At 40.8% G+C, this 20,423-nt stretch overlaps 1 protein-coding gene across 1 annotated transcript in view; it reads left to right on the plus strand.

The window, feature by feature from the left end:
* The first annotated feature begins 7,241 nt into the window (after nt 1-7,241).
* Nucleotides 7,242-20,423, plus strand: part of ELK3 (ETS transcription factor ELK3) — a 36,935-nt gene continuing 23,753 nt past the window's right edge. Inside the window, exon 1 of the mRNA XM_064419778.1 lies at nt 7,242-7,651. The gene's annotated coding sequence lies outside the window, so the exon portion shown is untranslated. The remainder of the gene's footprint in view (nt 7,652-20,423) is intronic.

The following is a 20,423-nucleotide window of genomic DNA, read 5'->3' on the forward strand; positions in this document are numbered from 1 at the left end:
TTAACAGAATGAGTGTGTCAGACTAACAAGTTTATACTACAATCTATGCAGAACTTTGAAGAAACTTGGTATTTAACCAAAGTCCCCCTGAAGACCACTTCCTCAACAGACATCTGGAATCCACGACAGCCAAAAGAAACCTAAAATAACTTCAACACCTTTTACAGGAGGATGGAAGATCTTGCTTCAGCAAAGCTTAAGAGCATACTTCAATCTAGTGTAGCAGGTGGCTGAAATATTTATGAGAGGGTTTAGCCAAAGACCTGTCCTATCACCTGGAGCAGCCAAGGTGGGATGGTGCCGGTGGTGGGATACACCGATGTTAGCTGTTCCACAGGCTTGTATGTAAAGGAACATCCCTGTGTGAGCATCCAGGAGCCACCCTGGCAGTCACGCTCGTAGCTCCTGCTCTGGGGCTGAAGCCCCTTCCCAGCTGTACTCTCCACACGTGCACCAGCTCCACCCCATGTTTCCTTGAGCAGCATCTCAGACGATCCTTAAAATAATTTCATCTTGGTGCAATAACCAATTAACAAAACACCAACCTGAGCTGGTGTCTCTGAGGAGGGACCCCGAAAAAGGAGCCCCTTTGCTTTTATCTGCTCACAGTCTAAGCACAGGCAAGTCCAAGGGTCATAGGCTCCTGTCACATCTCTGAGCATCTGGTCCTGCGCCACAGGTGCCTGGGCCCTTTGTTATGCACTTCACAGCCCCTGCCTGGGGCTCCAGCCACCCAGAGCTCAACCCGCAGCTCTACTGCAGCTGCACCCCGAGCCACCTGCATTAAATGCATTCCTCAACATGTTGTTGCTTGAAGACATTTCGTGTTAAGCAAAACACAGAGCACATGGTAAGCTCCTAAGAATTTGTTTAGTAATTATGGACTTTGGCTTGTGTTTATGGCCTTTTGCTAAGTCTGGCTATGAAGGAGCCTATGGTTTGCATCAAAATAACTTTCCATATAAATGTAGCATCTTTGGACAGCGCCCAGTCAGGAGCACAAAAGAGCCAAGACAATATTCATACAACTGTAGATTTGGCTGCACATCCTCAATTCTCTTAGAACTGTAACTACCACAAGCATGTGATGATAGGGTATCAGCTGGGATAACGGGTATCAGCTTTTCAGCGTGCCTGTTTCAGGTACAAGTAGGACAGTAGTCATGTTCTATTACAGAGCAAAGGAGTATATGAAAGATATATAAACTGGGAATTTTTTTGAGGAACAAGATCAAGTTTGCATTGCAAGCCTGCATTACTTGAGTTTTTAGAGGGATCAAAATGCTGTCACTTTAAAATTACTTAGGTGTGAGTTTGTCTACACTGAAAACCTTTAATACTTGTCGTTAAAATGTATAGCAAATAAAATCTCCTCATTAGCAGCTGAAAAGTGATTCCATATTTCAGCTGTACAGAAGGCAGAATATGAAACAAAGATATACCTATGTCTTCTAACCCTAAGCACACAGTTAGGGCGGCTGAGTTATCTAGAGAAGCTTCCCAGAATCCCTGCATGGTCAGCAGGGAGAAGCAGGCTCCTCTGAAGCATTCATACCAGGCTCCTAAATTACATGCCTTGAATTATTTTCCAAAATCTTTCTCCATTACCATTCATATAATTCATCTCCATATCATTCAAGAAAAAGGAGTGCACATGAACATGCAAAGTAAAGGTACTACAACACATTAATTTTTAAATTCTTTTTTGTAAAACATGACTTAGAAAAAAAGGATTTCCTAGCAAGCAGAATGGAGCTACAATTATGCTAATAGCCATCATTTCCCATAAGGAACAGATACTTTGTGTACTTTATGGTCTGCACCAATGACTGGTTAAAGGATTAGTTTTGACTTCTAAAAACTGAACATTTTGAAGACTTTGCTTTTCCAAAGTGTCTTTTATATGAGGTTTATAATTATGGCTATAGAGTATGAGAACAGGAAGGGCTTTAATAGAACATTAGTTATTTTATTAAAAAATGCACATCACAAAGAACATGCATAATTAACTTTGTAACTATGAAATAAAATAAATACATTAATTGGAACATTATAATAAAAGACACAGTAATTAGAAGAGAAAAAATATTGTCATTTTCACCTATCCGAAAATTTTTAAGTAGAGCTGTGTCCCAAAATGTGTGTCATACTTGGAAACATAAAAACTATAAGTCGACATGTTGAAGGTAAAATATGTTTGATTTCATTCACCATTTAAAATTTTAGAATTAGTGTGGGCTAAACAGAAGTGGCAGTGAGTTGTGCTCCACTTGACCAGAGGCATGTGAGAACAGTAAAAGCAGTTTAATTATGTTCAGATGCTATGGTGATATTTGTCAGTAGAATTACCTTGGATCACATATATTTAGAGATTAGGTTAGGATAAAATAGACAGATGGGAAATGGCAGGGGGAAGAGACCAATAAAATGCAGCTGTAGCTCCAGCTCAGACCTTTAATTAATTAGCTTGGAAAAGGAATTGCTGTAGAACAGATTGGAAGATTTAAGAGAAACCTGAAATAGTTAATCTTTGCAGTTAGATTAGACTTCATGGTTAGTCAGAGATTCATGGAATCCTCTTTCGCTGTTTTCATGGGTTGCTCATTAGATGCTTTAGGCTCCTTCAATACAGAGTGACACCACATTCCTTAGATGACAAAAAAAAATCATAGGCAATTACACTGCACACAGGATGTAATTCCTTATAAACCTTTCACTAAGAAGGCAAACCTAATGAAATTGTACACGCAATGATGCTTTTACTTGAAACATGCTGGGTCATGTGCTTTCTTCCACAGCACACAGGGAGAGCAAAACATTCAGGAAAGCAAAATGTGCCAGAGGAAGAGGAGTGTAAAAGCAGTCATTTCCCTCAAACACTCCTTCCTGATCAAGCACCACAGCCTTCCGGGGCTGGACAGGGGAGAAGAGGAAAACCTTGGGGTCTCTAAAACATCATTCTCTTAAGACTGAAGGCAGATTTCTAACTGCAACCCAGCAACAAATCTCATTCACAGACAGTCACGAGGGACTAGAACATGCTCCCTAAGGGAAAAGAAGTCCCTGGGAAGACAGAAGAGGCTCCTGCTTCCCTGCCAAAGTCCTACCTTCTGTACCGTATACTTGTTTCATAGTGTGAAGAAGCACTTAGCCCTTCTCCTGCTTCTGACAGGAAATATTTTAGGTTAAAATTTGCAGGACTTCTTTGTTTCAGAAAATGTGACATTAAGTTTAGAGGCTCTTGATAGCAACATGCAATTTTTTTCCTACTAATCTGAACCAACTTTGAACAAGAAATTTCTCAAGAACAAACACAGTTCCGTTGGTTTCTGCCATCACCTCTTCCAAAGTTCACAATTTTACTCTAGATAGCTCAGCAAAAAGCCCAGGAAGAAATGTTTTTGGGAAACACTGTGCAACCTGGTCCCTGAGTTTCCATGGATTTAGAGTCAGTGTTATATGCGGGAGCTACAGCACTGCACACAGCACTTTTCTTGCCAGTGAAGCTGCTAGTGAGATGAGATAAAACTGAGGACCTGACCATTTTGTGAGCAGTGAGGATCCCCCAGGGCTTTTTGCAAAAATGAAGCTGTTGGCTCTAAAGTCTGTGCTGGTTCAGCTACAGGAGAGTGTGAAAGAGAAAAGCCAAACCTCCCAGAGCAACATTCATCACATTCATCAGTATGGATGCAACATTTGCAAGATATTTAAATAATATGTTGTGAATGGCAACCAAGAATCTTGCATGAATTAGACTGTCTTTTCAGCTCAGGCAATTAGTTTTTATTTACCCAGTTTCCAAAATTCCCTGGAAATTCTCCTGTAACCTGTTAGGTGGTTACTCAAGTTAGAATTGCTACAAAATGAGAGAGAAGAATGGTTAAGAGTGTTTCTCTCACAGAAATACTGTGTTCGTTGTCCTAAAGGCAGACACAAATCTGAAGCCTCTTCACTGCAGAGCCTGTAATCTAGAAAGAAATAAAAAAATTATTAGAGAAGATGAAACAATGTATACATTCATTAAATATATTAGCACTTAAAATATTAAATGAAACAACAATTATTTCCAACTGCTTTCAACTTTGTTCTTGATAATTACATGCGATTATAAGCATCTATGTACACTTAAGGGAAATTGTATACCACAAAGTGACATTACAATTATATAATTTAATTCAATAATTTAATTACGGAGGGACTCAAGGCTCAGAGTGAAATTAGACTAAAACCTAGACCAACCCATTTATGAGTCTCAGCCTGAAGAACTTTAAACAGAGATCTAGAGGACAGCAAATCTACCTGTACTTTTTTGTTCCCTTCTCTTAGATTGTTTAATTACAGCAGCACATGAGATTTATGAACAGTTTAAAAATGCAGGAGAAACAATCTGAAAAGACAGACAAAGCCTGGTTGCTTAATTGATGTAATCTAATAAAATGAGGCAGAATTATAGTCACTATTCTTAGGAATGCTTTGGGGCAATTTTTTCAGCAGGAGTGGTTTATAAATACAGGCTCTTTTACAAATCACACTGTCTCTAGGTAAACAGAGACATCCTGGGTGCATATGTTTGTTCAAGGATTGCCTGAACCCATCAGATTAGGACTCAGCAGCAGTAACCTGCCTTACTGGTTGAAGGGGAGCCGTCTCAGTTCAACTTAGTCCTTTATGAGTACAACAGCTGTTGTCTGGACCAAATCTGAGCAAGGAACAACAGTTTCCAAAGCTAAACCCTCAGATCTTCATAGCTTGAGGACAGAACTAAGGCTTCACAGTTAACAGTTGTAATGATATCATGTGCTGATGAATGGATGTGAAGAGACACAGAAGCTGACGAGTGACTCTGCTAAAAATATAACCAGCATTTTAATAACTATGTCAACTGACAGGTTTTTTGAAAAACAGAAGAAGAAAGTTCTTACACAACACAAACACAGTTTTCCTCATTCATCATCTTGTATTTTTGCATCAGATAATTCTTAAAGTCAACTCAAAGTGTAGATTAATCAAGCCAGGCAGATATTGCAGAGGAGAGTTTCAGCAATCATTCTGTAAAGCACTGTTTTTATCAAGACATAAATGTAGCTTCCAAAAATACTTTTCCAATGATATCCATAGTGCTACGATCAGTAGCCCTAGCCAAAAGCTCCCATTTTCTTCCACTTCCTGCAGAGCTTTCTGAATTTCTTGTGTTTCCAACACATCCTGGTGTCTTCATTCTGTTAAACGAGTTCTGCACTTTTTACTCCAGCTTTTGTAGGGCAATTATGAAGAGCCCTCATCCAGTAGTCATCTGACCTCCAGCATGGCAGCCTTATTTAGGTTTCTACCTCGCTAGACAAAAAGAGAGATTGGTGTTGCAAAAAAACACACACAAAAAAATGGTGCTGTAAACAGTTACAGCATAGGAAATTGGAGGGAAAAAAAAGTTTCAAACTTTTTAGAGACAGTGTTATTTGTAGAAGAAAAGAACTTGTACTGTTTTTGAGAGTTTTTTCTTTTAGATCTCCACACAAATACCTGGTCAAGCCAACTGTGGTATATCTGCTTCACCTCTTGGTAAGAAAGACAATAAAAGATAAATGTAGAAGATGAATACTGGTGCTCCTAGCTGTCAGTCCAGAACTTCATTTTGATACCATAAAAACTTCTCTGACAGCCCTGTTTCCAAAACTGGATCTTCAGCTGTTGTTCCCTAATAATCCTCATAATTTAAACTAGTGCTAACAGCAAGGACTTTATCCACTGTACACTTAATCTAGGATATATACCATCTGAAATTAAAGATTTTAATGTTTATTTAGAAAACACAAAATGATGATTTATCAGACCTCATATCAATTCTGAAATTCAAAATTATTTCTAGAAAGGAATGGTTTAAGAAAAATAACAAAGTTCCATTATTTTGTGGGCTGGTACCAAGTTATTCTTGCTTCTCTATGGCATGTTAGAAGACAAGAAGGAAGAAACCTGATGGACTTCCTCAAGAGACTTAATTTGATCCTATACCTCTGTTCAGATGCTACTGACTGATGCTTAGTGGCCAACTGTGACAATCTCTTTGACTCCATCAAAACATACTTGTGTTCCCAATGATATTGCAAGCAACAAACCAATAGAGTGATAAAAGATAATCACAGCTTCTATGTCAGTGCTCATCAAAAATAGTCCAAAGAGCAGTTACAGTGCTGGCATGATAAATCTCATTACTATTAAAAGAAATAGCGGGATTGGTTTTGAAGGATTATGCCTTGAACGCCACTGATGTTCTAGGCAGAGAGAAGATAATGTCACTCACTCTGAAAATTTCCAAATAAAGTTAGAAATGCTGATATACAAGACACAAGAATACACAAAATTTATGTAAACTCCTAATACTGGAAATGTGTCCCTTTTAATACATCTAACCCAACAGTTTGTATCTGAGGTCTACAGCTTGAAGGTCAAAACCTAAACCTCAATCAGCTGACTACCACTGACTCTTGAGATATGATGTGGAGTTGCAAGATGCAGCTTGTATTTGATGATTTGCAATAGGAAAAGGGGAAATAATTTTAAACTAGAAGAGGATAGGTTCAGACTGGATATAAGGAATACATTTTTTACAATAACAGTGGTAAGGCGCTGACACAGGTTGTCCAGAGACACGGAGGTGCTTCATTCCTGGAAACATTCAAAGTTAGGTAGGCAGTAGCTCTGAACAACCTGATCAAGTTGATGATGCTCATTGCTAGGGAACTGGACAGGACGACCATCAAAGGTGCCTTCCAAATAAAATCTTTATTCCGTGATGTTATGATTTGAGTACTCCTTGATTTTTAACCTGTTATTTCCCTTGATTTAAGTTGTCATACTGTGTTGCTCCACTTCAGCACTTTGCTGTCCTTGCGAGGTTCAGCTTGGGATGATGGCCAGCGAGCATCCAGCGAGCTACTGCATCCCACCAGCCCCTCAGCCCCCGGTGACCCCAGCAGAGCTGCCCTACTCTCCTCTCCACGGTGACATCAGCCCCAGCACGGTGGGACGAAGGCAGCCGTCTGTCCTGGGCCAAAGCCGTCACCATCCTCCGGGACGGCGAAGCACCGCTCCTGCGGGGTTCATAAGCATCTCCCCGCTGTCCCCCGGGGAAACGCGGGCACATTTTGGCCCGAGCAGCCGGGGCGGCCGGCGGGAAGCTCCTCCCTGGGGGTGTAGCACAGGAAGGGGTGGCGGTCGGGGGAGTCGCGGAGCTCCCTGTGAGCCGGCGGAGTCCCCGCTGCCCGCTGTACTATGCGTGTGTCTTGTGTTACAGCCATGCTGCACATCGGCGGCCAGAGCGAGGGGCGCGGGGAGGAAAAGGCTGTTTACACAGACTGCAAACCGCCCGGGGAATAGTGCGGGAGAGGAAGTGAGCCGGGCCGCTGTCTGACTGCCCCGGCTTCCTGCTCGCTCCCTCTCACGGGCAGGCGCTCACACACACACACACACACACACACACACCGGCCCGAGGGGGAAAAAAAAAAAAAAAAAGGAAAAAGGGAAAACAAAATCAGGATCTCATTACTAGAGCAACAGAGAGCCTGCAGAAGACTGTCAGCATGGAGAATCAGGGAATTTTACTCGGCTCCCTCTAGACTACCAGGAGAGAGCGGAAAAGTCCCTCAGCCGCTGGGTAGGTACAAGTGCTGCTGCGCCCGCCCCGGCTCCCGCAAAGTTTCGGGGGGCTGCGGGCAGAGAAGGGGAGGCCGGCGGCTGCTGCGGGGCCGCGCTCCGCTCGCTGGTGGGGTGGCAGCGGGGACAGCCCGCGGGAGGGAGGTGAGGCTGCCGGGCACCGCGGGGAGGGGGCTCGGAGCCCCGCACGGGGCCGGGGAGCCCAGGGGTCCTGCCCCGGGGTCGGGCCCGGGCAGCGCGGCGGTAACGAGGCAGAGGGCGGCCGCCGGGGGGGCGGGATGCCCGGGGAGGCTCCCACCGCAGCAGGGGCCCCCGGCCCGGTGGAGAGTTTCCCCGGGGACCCTGCCGCCCCCCGGGAGCTGCGGGTGCAGGTGAGGGGACGGACCGTGGCGGGGGACCCAGATGCGGGAGAAGGAGCCGCAGGGTGAGGAGCAGCAGGGCCGGGAAGGAGGCACCGGGGGTCAAGGGGAACCTCGGGACCCCGCTCCGCCCGAAGCCCCTCGGCGGTGCCGGGGCGTTTCGCGTGCCGCTCCCCGGCGGTGCCGGCTGGCGGTGCCGGCGGCTGCCCCCTCCCAGCGGCATCCCGGGTACGGCGCTCGGGGCGGCGGGGGCCGCCCGCTGCCCGTGAGGGCGGCGGGGGCGCCGCGGGGTCCCCGGCGGCGCTGCGAGGCCGAGCGGGGCCGGGGAGGGCGCGGGGGGAGGGAAGGGAAGGCTCCTGCAGAAACTGCAGAAGGGGCTTTAAAAAAAGGAAAAAAAAAAAAAGTGTCGGGAGAGTTTCTGGCTTGTCTGGAAACAGCAAGACTAATTGCCATGCGCTTCCGGTTTGAAACTGGCAGCAGACAACATCTTGAAAATGAGTCACTGCAGCTCACAAAGAAACTCTGTGGTTTTCTCCCTCTCAGGTTTATGTATTTGCTCCTTTTCACTGTTTCCTTTGTAGTCTTCTGCCTTCTCCCCGGACCTCCCCCCACCCTCTTTTCTTAGCCACCCCCTGCCCCCAGACCCCCTTGGCCGACGTGGATAGTTTCCACCACCAAATGAAAAAAAGAAAAACACAAAAAATGTTTGTAAGGGAAAGGGAAAAAAAAAAAAGAGAGAGGGAGAAAGGGAGAGAAAGTGGAGAGTTGTTGTTGGATCTGGCTTTGCTGAAGGTTAGAGGGACTCTGATGCTGCAGGGGGAAAAAGTTCCCTGAATTTTCCACTGGCTGCAGGAAGAGAGCCCATTTAGTCATGGCTAAGTAATGTCTGCACACACACCAACTAATCTCATTAGGAGTTTCCGTTCCCTAACACAGGAGGGTTTTGTGAAGCCCTGTCAGCCTTTCTAACGTTGCAGTTGAAAGGGAGACAAGTTACATCTTTATTTACTTAGGAGTGTAGTGCTATGACAATTTTATATAATGTAGCATCTTTTAGGCCATGAGGACTCCAAAAGTCAATCGTTGCATTTCATTTCAAGCCGAAAGTCGTGATTCGTCTCGTATTTTGCTCATACAGACTTTTCAATTATTTCAGATTAATTTATGCATAAATATTTTCATAGGGTGAATCATATAAATGGGGTAGCAAGATGTCTCTGTTATGATAAACATGTTCTATGCATGTCTGACAATTTCATGTAATTACAAAGTTAAAAAATTTTGAGGCAAGATACTGAGGTGATGGCCATATTTGAAAAATACATTCACCCACATAGCCTTCCTGTGGTGGGTGCTTTACGTATATAGTTTTCAAGTGATTGTATACATACCAGTTTTGATTTAGTGGTTTGTGTAATTACTTTATGATGATTTGCTTTTATAATGGTCATGAAAGAAGTCTGTGTTCAGAATTACAAAGATTTTTGCCATGCCCCACCAATCTTTAAATTAGAAGCAACAACTTTTTGCGGTGGAGCAAACAAAGAAAATGGATTCTTGCTTGCAAGTGGATTTTAGCTAAAGGAATTGTCAATAAATGAGAATAAAATTGTATGCATTAGAAAGTAACACTTAGCTACTTACTTGAATTACCATGTGATAGCATTAAACTAATTTGCAAATATTATGCAAAAAAGCAGTGCTTGCAGTATATCACGTGTTTACCTCTGAGGATCTGCAGTGTTTCCTGCACTTCCTATGTCCAAGTGGCACAGAAAAGTTCTTCATTAACATCACTTCACAGAGGACTTCTATTAGTGGATTAGTGACACAATCTCCAGACACAGATGTCTCTTGATTTTCTAGTGGGGCACTGAAGAATTTTTGGAATAGTGTACAAACCAGACAATGCCTAATCTCTGTCTCAATCAAATGCAGCCATCAGGAAGTGAGGGATTGTTTTTCAGTTTTGGAGGTTTATTTCTTTTGTAAAATTATCAGTTTTAGAGAAGGAAGTGCAATACTAGACATAGCATTCAAAAACCTGTTGAATATGTTATGGAGCAGTTAGTGTGGTGTACAGCACCAAAACTTACTGAGGAGTGTTTCCTGGCTCTCACTATCTCTCTCTGAAATATGGACAATAAATTGTTCACTTATTGTGTTGAATATGGCTGGAATTTTTTGTCCTGTCTACTGAATCAGAGTAGATGAAGCACACACATTCATACATACTTACATACACATACATATATGTAGTTTATCCACACTATATAAATTTTGTATGTTGTGTTTGTTCGAGATAAGTGTAAAACATCTTGATGCCCTCAGGAAAACAGATGTAGTAGTAGTGTACTTTGTGTTGTGTGTTCTGTGAATTTGAAAGGCTGAATGAGAAGTAATCCGTAGATGTGTTAAAATACAACAGTTCTGTCTGGACTAGAAAAAAAATTCCAGATATTATGTAATGCATGATAGTTTCCACTCAAATAATAAAAAAAGTATTAAAGATGCATTTTTTGTAAATATTATTTTATTCTTCACCTGTCTAAAAATGTATTAGGAGTATATATTGTCTGCTCAGTATTACAATCATTGCTTACATCTTTATTTTTCCTAATCACCTCTGTGAGTTGTTCCTAAAAAGAAAAAGCCCCACAGGCTTATATCCTTTCTGGTATCACCACCTCCACCTAGATGCAACAGCTGAAATAAGCAACTGAGTCTCAGGGGAGAAACTCAGCAACAGCCTTCCTTCTAACTGTTTATAACAACATGCACATGGACACTTTCATATGTAGAAACAAAAGTGTATTTTGTTTTATTCATTAGTGGCTTTCAGTGCTTACTGATTCACAGTGGTTCTTTGCTCCTGCTACTTAATGTTAGTCCATTAAACTTAAGTCATAGGAAGAAATCAAGTATATCACTCCAAAGACTGAAGTATTTCCCCCTTGCTGTGCATAAAATCCAATTATGTAAACTTTGCCTTCTTCTTGTGGTGCCCTTTTTGCGATGGAGCTATTCATGACAGAGTTATTCTTAGGGGCAGCTATTACTGGTCAAGTGAACACAAATATTGGTCAAAAAATGATTCTGAAAGATGGCACAGAATGAAAGTAAATGTTCAGGTTCACCAAGGTGCACAGAGCTTGTTGCTTGCTCTGAGGCTCATATGTTTGCATGTAGGAAGGTAGCTGTGTGCAACACAGACATGGGGGTCCATGAGCTGTACAGAAAATACAAACCTGAGCCTTGGGAATGCAATCACATGACAAGTTGCTTCAGAAGAAAGAAATAGGTATCAAACAGACATTTGGCAGCTAAATATAAGGGAGTGCGGGATAAGGGTGGGAGCACCAATACACAGTTACTTGTGATGCATGGATTTATTAAAAAGGATTTTAACTAGTCTGTTGGTGACATCATTTAAAATTTGTAAGTTCATGTAGTTACCATTATCTCTCTGAGTGGTTCTCTGCCATAATGCTAAATAACCTAAGATAATAAAGAACTGATAAATTAGCTAGTACTTCCCATAAAGATATGGCAGTTGGACTCCTTTGTGCAGTGATTTATCAGTCCATGGTTTCTTCTGGTGGAGGTGGCTCCAGTGCACGGCATGCCTGGATGCTGCTGCTGGAATCCATTTTGGAGCTGTGGCACTGATTATAGGACAGTTATCCTGGGCCAGTTTCAAAGAGCACTGTTGGTTTTGAGCTGCTGTCTGTGCTTGGTAACCACACCCAATGGCTCATGCCACAGGCTGTCACTGACGGGCCTGTGGAAGTCGTGTTGTGCCGTGTATCCTTGGATTGATTCACCGTGGCTTTCTCCTCGGTGTTTCCCACAATAGGGAATCTCATCGTCTTGAATCATTAGACAGATGTTTACTTCATCTGTGGCTTGTTAAATGAATCAATGAGTATTTTGGAGGCTATTCAGAGCTCTTGAAAGACCGAATATGTCCGTTCTCATGTTGAAGTATTTTGTTGAATAATGAATGATTAAAGATTTAGTCATGATTTTGAGGAGAATGTCAAGGTGTAGGCACAGGAAGTCCATCTCACAGCACCACAAAATACAAGGCTACGTGGATGGAAACAAAGCAGATGAAGCATGAAGTGCCTCTCAGCTATGCACTTCAGAAAAAGAAATTCATCTTTGTCCTTAAAACTTTCTTTAACATATTGTGATTTTATGTGCCAGCAGTTATATCAGATTTCAGGTTCTTATGGGTTTGTTGTTAAGAGTGGATTTTAATTCAAAAGCTCTTTGAAGGAGACTTTCTGCTTTTCCAAAAGCAAGAACTAAAGAAAACACCTGCCCACAAGCATGGATACAAAAATACTACTTGGCAGCTAATTCAATGCCAGTTAACAATTGTACAGTCAGCTCTGCATTTTAATTTTTTTATGACTACTGTGGTAATTTTTTTGCACTACCAAAATGTACCCTGGAGCTGTTGATCTTCTTGATAGTTGCAATTCTTGGGTAGTATCTCATATTATACCAGACAAATAAATATTTAAGTATTTAAAGTTATATGGCAGCTAAGAATATAGGAGGCAAATTTTGCCATGCCTTAGGCAGGTACAACTCAGCTGAAAATCATAGGGGTTTTTTTTACTGTTGTGGAGTTCTCACCACCATGTCTGATTTTCAGCTGCTTGCTAAGGTAGCATTGCTGTGATTGTCTACAGCAGTGGGGTTTGTCCGTGTATCTGTGGTTCCATGGTTATTTCTGAGCAGTTGTGCCCTCAGTGGTGGTGCTGCAGTGCTTCTGCCTCACTGTCAGGAGGAAGGGACACTGACCCCGCATGTATGGCCAAGTGTTGGAAACTGTTCAACTGTGTGATGGCAGCTATGGACATGGCACCTATGGACTTTTAACATAAACATCAATCAACTGTCTAAAGAAAGGTTTTTGAAGACTCTAGCATGTGATCTGCCCACATCTGAGCAGTTAGATACAGCTCAGGATCTTCAGGACAAGAGTCTCCGTAGGAAGCCACAAACTTACTTTGTTTTGATCTTTTAAAGCACTTAGGCATGTATTTACTTTTGAGTGTGTCAGCACTTCTGTTAATGCACTGAGACCAGCTGCATGTTAAATGTCACTAAGGCACTGCAGTGGCTCTTGCTTGGTCTCTGAAGGGTCCTCCTAGTCTTCCACAGCTCTGAATTTTGCAGAGTCAGGATGTCCTGTGTGAATGATACTGCCCATTCCATGGCTACCCCCAGACCTATTTCAGAGAGTCATTTCAGTCACATCTGTGTCTCTGCTTTCCAGTTTACTACCCAATATTTGAAGATTCAGAATGAAACTTGGATGATCTTTGCAGATACCAGTTTACTACGTTAATGTGTTTTGGCTCTTGTGCAAGCAATACCGTCTTAGTTTTTTGAGCTTTAAAGTATACAATTTTCTTATCTTGTGGCTCTTAACTTGAAGATCACTTGAAGTACTATGAGGGAAAAACTCATGTCTCACACATTGTCTTTTATTTTTCATTGTTATTAAATTATGTAATGAATAATACATAATTTTATTAATATTTCCAATAATGCAAAATTGGTAAGAGATTTCTAGGCTATAACCTAGTATTAAGTCCAAAGTCCCATTAATACTATTTTACATGATGGGTCTTTTTCTGAAAACATTAGTGAATGAGCAAAAAAGTTTCTGTAAAACATGCTTTTGCACTTGTACACAAAAGCATAGACTTGGACTATATCCTTCATCTAAAGGATCTAAATGTTTTTAATCAAATGTCCTCCTGTAAGTTTCCCATCATTATTTTGCAACACGGCTGATAGTTCATCTGGAAAACAGATTTCTATTCCACATCCATTTGCCTCTAATGTGGTGACAGCACCTCTTTACTACGTCTCTGTACATTTCTTCTTTTTTGTTGTTGTTTTTTTAATGAAAATTGATCAGATATGTGTTTCAGTTTAGGCTTTTTGAGAAGGATGCTAATGTGTGTTATTGTTTTTAAATGTTTATGTTGTGGTAGTGTTGAGTGGCCTTTGCTGTATCAAGTCATAATATAGCACAAACAAAAAAATTTGTAGACTGAAGTACCACCATTATCTCTTCCTAGCAATTAACAGTAATTCATGTGAAGAAACAATCTTTAAAAAGCCTTTAGAAAATAAGAACAAATTCCTTTTGCAGCTCAGTTAGTTAAATCTGGAGAAAGTTATCTACCTTCAGAGAATTTCTTCCATGCTAACATAGCTGAGATGGGAATGTGGGTTTAGATTCTGGATATAGACCTCTGTGAAGTCTGGTGACTCAGAGCAGACTCAGAGTAAGTGGCGTGTGTGGTCAGTTTAGCAAACTGTGAGTGTGGAATAGGGCTGGCATAGAAAGTATGACTGCAGCACTCCTTCAGTACTGCCACTTCAGTGATAAAAACCCTTCCAGAACAGAGCAGTTTGATTCCCTGGGAGCAGGGCACAATAATGCTGACTGTGCAGTCTCATCCGAGCTGAGAAGAGGGAATAGAGTCTTTGCATTTCATTTAAATGTGTCATTTTATACAGAATTCAATGGGACAGGATACAAGTCAAAACAGTGGCTGTTACGTATCCTGAGCAGCAGAGACATTGACAAACCAGTTAGTGCATTGATGTCACTTCTAAACATGTGCAATCTGAGCACTCAGCATACAGCAAAGTTTGCTGTAGTCATTGAAATAGTGTCTCGTTTGTCTCTCATTCATAGTTTGCAGCAGCTGTGGGAATTAGTTTAAGCACACAGTACAGGGGAGTGACAAACAGATCTTCTCCTGGCTGAGATCTCGGGTATTCTACAATACATTCTGTGGGATATTCCAGTGTTTAATGAATGAAGTTAGGTGAAACATGTAGGTGTGACCTGCAGGGCCTTGTTGGTTAGTAGGCAAGTGAATAATGTCAGAAGATTAAAATATTTTAGTTGGGTTTTGGTTTAGCTTAGTGCATGATAAACACACAGAACTTTCATTAGCACTGAGAAGAATAGCAGATCTTTGAGATTTTTATGTGTAAGAATAGTTCTTAATTTATGTTTTTACTATGACATAATAAAAATACAGACCTTGACTAGTGCTGCGATGCGTTGCTCATTTTTTATGGCTAAGGAACTTGCACTCTGGCTTGTGCTCTAAAACCTACTGCAGTAGAGCTAGTGTTTTGGGAAGAAACTGTTCAAGTAAAGTGATTCCATATTTGTAGGTTACCATCTGCTGGATTGTTTTACACCATTTTTGGTATAATGCTGTAACTGATTCCCCTTGCAACATGACAATATGCAGGTAAGCCTGAATGTTATTTAATAGTTCAATGGCTCATTTTGCTAATTCAGCAAATTCTGAAAATCCAGTTTGCGTGGTAAGGCAAGTCTGACTACTAGTCTATGCTACAATGATCTTGCTGTGCTTCAGGTTTCATTAAAATTGCCAGCCACCTTGGTTTTCCTTAACAGAACTCCAAGGACTGTTTCCTGTCCTTTTGGCCAGTTTCCTCTCTGCTCACAGCATGAAAAAGACCTGCTTTTTTATCTGAGTTTTAGTCTAGGAAAAATCAGTGGCAAGGGGGAGATTAGTTTAAACATCTGAATATGAAATGTATTAAAGCAGCATTTGATACAGCAGATAGTAATAGTACACAATTTAACATTTTAGAGCCACTGAATAAGTTACAAAGCATTCGGTCTGTTTTTGCAAAATGGAAAATTTTAATACTTTGTTTAAAGAAGGGAGTACAGATAAAGCATTTACATTTGGGAGTAATCATCTCTTGATATATTAAGTAAACTTTCAGAATATCTGCTGTTCCTGGAGGTTGGAACCTCTGCCTTCTTCAGCTCTGGAAACATCAGAAATTTTATACAGGACAGTCAAGTAATCATGATCTGTGTCCTACTGTGTCTGATGCTGACAAAATATAAGAGGAAGTCATATGGGAAAAATAAACATATAGGACTGGTTTTGAAAGCAGGAGTCCCTCAGATTGCAATGTAGCATGTTGCCAGCGTGCCACAGATGTGCACCACATGAGCAGACAGAAAGCAGTGTGAGGAGTCTGCACTCATTTTATGTCTGTCCCAAGGTGAAGGGTTGGAGCCATTACAGATTTATGTAGTTTTGTTTATGGCTAGCTTTAGAAATAATTGAGCAGGTTATTTTTTAAGCCTTCACAGGGCAGCAACTAGCCATGTTTCCTCCTGGTAAGGGCTTTTACTCCAGTGGGATTAAAACTGTTTCTTGAACTGCATCCTTACAGAAAATGTGAAAACAGTCGTGTTGTAGAGATGGTGTCATCACACCTCTGCTTGGCAGGCAACCAGTCCTTTGTTTTATTAGTTTGGAGATTGCAGAACTTTCTTCCTTTGGACATCTGCCTCCGCTTTTCTTTGGCTTAGGTAAAAAAATTAAAAACTGCAAACAGTGTATTACCAAATGTACCTACTTGAAGCATTACTGGACATATGTGTGAGTGCTTTCTTCTCTGTGGTGGAACTCAATGCTATCCCTTAATATTTTGTGAGATTTTGCTGCTGTTTCTTTTGTGTTGCTCTTAACCACAGGAGTCTGTTTATTTTTTTTTAATGTGCTCGGCCATAACAGTGGGTATTCTTGCTTGAGAAGGAGACCTTGTAAATTTTTACTGTAAATAATCTTTTAAATTAGAATTTAAAGTAAAAAGACAACTGTTATGCCAGAGTAACAGAGTAGTCATACCTTGTATTACTCTGTTGAGTAGCTCGTCCAGCAAAACCCTCTGTGTTTTTTTGGCACATCCTTAAACCAGTCTGTGTTTGTGTGGCAATATTACTGTAGTTTTGCAGTAAATTGGAACTTGTGCGCTGGGGCACCCCTGTGGCTTTCTCTAATGTTTCCACTGGGTGGTGCTGCAGGAATTCCTTTTTTTTTTTTTTTTTTTTGCTTGAATCTGTATTTCCCAGAAAGACGCCTCTAAAATATAATAGGAGGAAGTCCTGATTTAGAAAGTTTTTGCAGTTTCAACACAATGGAAGGACTTGGAGGATGCTCTGGCAGGAAATGTCCTGGTTGCTGGATGTGGAAAAATTACCAGCATTCTGTATCATACACACAGTCGGTTCCCTAAAGTGTCCTGGGTATGGATTGGACCACTAGTTGGATTTATTACCTTTAATAGAGAAAGTTCTGCATCAAATAAAACCAGGTATATTTACACACTTAGTTCAGAGCTTATTTTTTCAAGCGCAATTAAATTAGCAGTAAGATCTCTTTTAATGAATATATGAAAGCTTTCTGAGTAAACAAATTGATATTTGTTTTTCCTCTTTTCTGGCAGAATCACTAACTCCTCACCAACCACATCCTATTTATCACCCTTGAAGCATCTCTGTTGAGAAATAAAGTGTTAGGACTGACTCAGCTTTTTCTTTCAAACAGTTCTGAGCAAACATTTGGGCAGATTTGGCAATTGTCTTTAATCTCTCATGATATAGTCATAGTTATACAGATGAATTTTCAGTGAAAAATGTTATGGCTGACTAATTTTAAAATTATTTTAGGAAAGTTCCTTTTGTTGACCGACACTCTTGCTTCCGTAATTAGATGAAAAACACATGCACTTCAATTTTTTAATAAAAACTAAAATGAAAAATAGAAAAATTGTCCTAGAGAATTTATAAGCTCTTAAACTTTTCATATTGACATTCACTTTAGAACTGTGTTTAGGATGTATATAGACACTACCTTGTTCTGTATTTTTGTCTGCATATACTCTATGATATTTTATATAGCATGGAATTTATATATGGAATTGTTTGGCCAATTTCTAGCAAGAGATTTTACAAAATCAATTTGTAATTGTATATTTTCTAAGTATTAATAGACTTTAAAATTAATCTAGTTAAGTAAAAAAAATCTCCATTTCTATTATTGAGAAATGGTGGTTAAAAAATAATGGCAAAACAGTCACATTCTTGCACATGGTATTGCAGCAGTCATCTCAAGGGTTAAAATGAACCTGAGACACTTAGAAAAATAAAACCAGAGCTGCTATTACAAACTGGGACAGATGTAGGAGGCCAGGTTTCCTGTGGCCCATTTTCCAGTTTCCTGGCTGCAACCTGCAGAAATAAAGGAAGCCAAATGCTAACGTGAATGAGAAACTAACAATGCCCCACGTCACGCTGCTCGGAGGAACGTGCTGGACAGAATTAAGATAAAAAAGCAGAAAATGGACGTACAAAAAATGTACACACATTTTCTAGAGTAGCTGAAATGGTGAAAAAAGGTGTCTGTTACTGAGAAATGCTGTGTGCTTGCAAAAGCACACACGTGCCTCTAAGGGAAATGTAAGTGCAGGCGTGTGCCTGCTGTGATGGGGCATACAAAAAGGAGGTGGATCTTTTGCAGCTGCTTTGGCTACAGAAGGAATCAGCAGTTTCTTCATATGCTAAGGGAAATTAATTTCCCTGCCCTGACTCAGCCTCTTAATCCTTTTCATGTACATGTCTGATCACCATCTTTCTGTGACTACCTACATGGCATAACGCTGGCTAACACCTTTTATGTCTTCCTGATTTAACTGGTCACCAGCTGGTTTTTTCAGCCTCTGGGCACCCCAGCCAGTCTGTCCCACTCAGCTGTCCCTCCTGTGCCCCAAGTCCCCCGACCTGGTTTATAGCTCAGGCTCCCAGATGTTGTTCCTTTGCAGACCCTCTAAAGCAAAAGGGACTGGTTTTGATCCCAATGCCTGGAGGCATTCCTACTTTTAGCCTTCAAAACTTGTTCAGTCAGTGTTGATTGTCCTGGATCTGCAGTTTCTCTCTATTTTAGAAAGGCTGTAGGGGAGCTAACATGGAGAAAAAAAAATCCAAGTAGGAAACCTGGACTACTTGGGAGAGCAGAGCTGTGTTACAGCTGTGGCATAGTTGTGTGAAAGCTGAGGACCTCTGCAGAAGTCCTGAATTGCTACAGAGCTGCTTTCCATATTTTTGCCTTTTATATGTGGCTTTTCCTATGCAAGAGTCCTACAAAACTCGATGCTTCAAGGACTATCCTGCTTGTCTCACAGTTCATGTCATAAATCTTTTCAATACTGAGGTTTTGGTTAGCTAGATTTGTCTCTGAGCTTCCTGGTGTTCTAATGCTTCGACTTAAGATGCCTTGCTTATTTGTTTTATTTTGCCCAGCAGGTTACTAACTGTATTTTTGGATCTTAATGCTGCCTTACTGACTGACATTTTATCACATGGAATTTCATATGTATTGTCTTGTTAAAAAATGAAAAAGCTTATACAGCTTATCAGCACATATATGATCACACCTTTACTATTTCTAGTGTAACTGCATAATGCTTTTATAGTGTTATTTTCATACTGGTTGAAGCCAGTCTTCATATGCTAAAGGGAAAGAGAGTATTTGGCATGTATGCCCCTTGCCTAAGTAAGGAATTTGGGTAGACCCTTTACAGGAATATCATCTCTCAGATGAGACACTTTGCTCTATGCATGTCTCTGTCCATTTCCATTATCCTCTTCAGGGAGAGCTTATGATGTTGACTCTGCTGCTCCAGGTTTAGTCACTTCTGTTAGTCCCTCAGTTTGGTTGGAATAGGAGCAGAATTATCAGCACAGATACTCTGATTTGCTGCCTTCTGGCACCAGACCTAAACTTAAAATTTGGTGTGTGGAGGGCATGTTGTATCACACTGATCATGAAGTTGCTAGGGTTTGTATGGGGGGAAGCACATTGCAAGGAATGTAAATTGCTAATGCAGATGGTGTCAGCGTGGTTCCCTGTCACAGCTGCCAGAGAAATGGACTTTCAGAAAAATTTTCAATCCTGAAATACCATTTTGCTGTTGAACACAGCATTTCCAAGTATAATTTCTTCTAACTATGCCTGTGATTATTTGCACCACCAGTAGTGGAAGTGATCACAAAGTCAAATTGCTAGGCTATCTAGGTCAGGTCAAACTAGCAAATTTTGTTTCATGGCTTAGAAAGCATCTTTGACTGTCAAATGCATTGTATAAATATTTAAAAAATGGTAAGATGGCAAAATCAGATATGTCAGAGTTAATGGATTAAAAAATCGACTCTTTTGTCTGTATGAATTTTGATTAGGCTTTCCATGATACAGGATATATGTTTCTAACATAGGTTGTGTTTCTCATGCTGTACCATTGATACATGTGCCTATCTAAATAAGGGGTTTTATAAAACTATTTTTCCTGCTAATCCATGTAATTCAGTATGTGGTTCCATGTATTATTTATTGCTCTGCATTCAAATCTTGCACTGAGCACAGAAGTAAGAGGAATATTTATTATTACTATTTAATATTAATAAAGAGTTGAATGAAATGTGGTCACTGTAGGAAGTGACCACATCCTAACAACCCTTTCTGTCAAAGTAAGGCA

The sequence above is a fragment of the Passer domesticus genome, chromosome 5 (genome assembly GCF_036417665.1).
Source record: "Passer domesticus isolate bPasDom1 chromosome 5, bPasDom1.hap1, whole genome shotgun sequence".
Lineage (NCBI taxonomy): Eukaryota > Metazoa > Chordata > Aves > Passeriformes > Passeridae > Passer > Passer domesticus.